Here is a 2,500-nt window from a genome sequence, read left to right on the forward strand (position 1 = left end):
GACAGACAGACAGACAGAGAGGAGACACACAGAGAGAGAGAAAGAGACAGACAGACAGACAGACAGACAGACACGCAGACAGCCAACCAACCAGACAGAGACAGCGAAAGAGACAGAGACAGAGAGAGAGAGAGAGAGAGAGAGAGAGAGAGACGGGGTCAGACTAGCACTTACGGGGCTGGGTAGGTAAGAGGAGTACTACAAATAAACTCCGCAAACAAATTGCAATAGTTGAGCAGTAGCACTGATTATGCCGGCTCACGGCCACGAGTGTTGAAAGACCCGAGGAGGGGCAGCGACATGGGGGAGACAATTCACTGTCCGCCCACAGTTACGTCCCTTGTGAGATGGGATTTTTTTTTTTCTCCCCTTTACTAACACCCCCAAAATCAGACAGACAATCTATTGTCCCCAGATTGGCGCGCGCGCACACACACACACACACACACACACACACCTATACATACAACTATTGTCCGTCTATCTAGAAGAACTGAGAACAATGCGAGATAAGTCATTATTATTATTATTATTATTATTATTATCATTATTACCATTATTATCATCATTATTATTATTAACAACAGCATCAACAGACACAACCAGCAACTATAATGGGCTGGTGTGTGTGTGGTGTGTGTGTGCGCGCGCGCGCGTGTCAGTGTGTGTGTGTGTGTGTGTGTGCGCGCGCGTTAACCTCGGGTTAAAATCGTCTCATCCGAATGAATGACCCAAGGACGAACTGAAGCTCGAGTTGATTTTTTTTTTCCAGTCAGTCAGTCAAACGTGGGAGAAAGAAAAGGGCGAGAGCGGGATTCGAACCCACCACTGGCACCCTCACGGACTCTGTCAGATGATGAGCGTCCTAACCACTCTGCCACCTTCCTCGAACCCCTCTCACTAAACAAAGTCTCTTTGCCTGACGATTGGCTCAAAGGGCATCATCATATAGAAATTATATATATATATATATATATATATATATATATATATATATGAAAAACAAATATTTCGATAGGAAAAACAAATAAAACTGCACGCAGGAAAAAATACAAACAAAAAAAAAAAATGGGTGGCGCTGTAGTCATAGCGACGCGCTCTCCCTGGGGAGAGCAGCCCGAATTTCACACAGAGAAATCTGCTGTGATAAAAAGAAATACAAATACAAATACATATATATATATATATATATATATATATATATATATATATATATATATATAAACGGGGCCAATGTCCACATTTCTGGGCAGTGGAACATCCGGAACTTATATATATATATATACAGGAAACGTCTGCCTGTCTTGCAGTGTGTCAGCTCGCCGTGACCATCCCTGCCCCTTTCCGCGATCAACAGTTTGGAGTGGATGGTCACTCCCAACGGGTAAATGAACGAACAAAAAGAAAGTAATAACAATATTCAGAGAAAGAGGAGGAGGAGGAAAGCATGATCATCGAAAAAGGCGCCCCGAGTCAACCTCCCGTTTTGTAATGATTAACAAAATAAAGGAACTGCGTGAACTGACAAAGCGTAAAACAAAGGAATATCCTTATTTGTTAAGGTAAGGTAAGTCGCATCATACCAAAAAAAAGGACAAACGACTGGGTGATTTTTATTAAATACACAAATAAATAATAGATAAAATAAACAAATAAAACACACTGAATATGCTTTCTGGAATGGGTGATTTTGTGTGTGTGTGTGTGTTTATGTTGGGTTTTTTGTTGTTGTTTTTAAGTGTACCTGAAAACGTAAGATACAGGAAAAACACGAATGAATAGATGGAGAAATAAAGAGACTGAATCTCTCTGTGTGTGCGTGTGTGTGTGTGTGAGCGAGCGCGCGCGCGCGCCTGCGTGTGTGTACTTTCCCCCAAGGTGTTCCCCATTTCTCTGATGACATTTAAAAAAAATATATTAAAAAAAACAAAAACAAAAAAACAACCACCAAACCAACTTTTGTCGAGGCATCCAAAGAGATGAAACAAAGGTAAAGTGACGTAAGACAGGTAAAGTGATGTGAGACAGGGACAGGGACAGGACAGGACAGGACAGGGACAAGACAGGGACAGGGGGACAGGACAGGGACAAGACAGGGACAGGGACAGGACAGGACAGGACAGGGACAAGACAGGGACAGAGACAGGGACAGGGACAAGACAGGGACAGGGACAGGGACAGAGACAGGGACAAGACAGGGACAGGGACAAGACAGGGACAGGGACAGGACAGGGACAGGACAGGGACAGGGACAGGGACAAGACAGGGACAGGGACAGGGACAGGACAGGGACAGGACAGGGACAAGACAGGGACAGGGACAAGACAGGGACAGGACAGGGACAGGGACAAGACAGGGACAGGGACAGGGACAAGACAGGGACAGGGACAGGGACAGGGACAAGACAGGGACAGGGACAAGACAGGGACAGGGACAGGGACAGGACAGGGACAGGACAGGGACAGGGACAGGACAGGGACAAGACAGGGACAGGGACAGG

The 2,500-nt window shown here is 45.2% G+C and overlaps 1 protein-coding gene across 2 annotated transcripts in view; it reads right to left on the reverse strand.

The window, feature by feature from the left end:
• The window catches only part of LOC143291258 (RNA-binding protein 24-A-like), a 122,828-nt gene that overhangs the window by 52,260 nt on the left and 68,068 nt on the right, over positions 1–2,500 (reverse strand). The gene's annotated exons all lie outside the window — the stretch shown is intronic.

This window comes from Babylonia areolata, chromosome 16 (genome assembly GCF_041734735.1).
Source record: "Babylonia areolata isolate BAREFJ2019XMU chromosome 16, ASM4173473v1, whole genome shotgun sequence".
NCBI classification, from domain to species: Eukaryota; Metazoa; Mollusca; class Gastropoda; order Neogastropoda; family Buccinidae; genus Babylonia; species Babylonia areolata.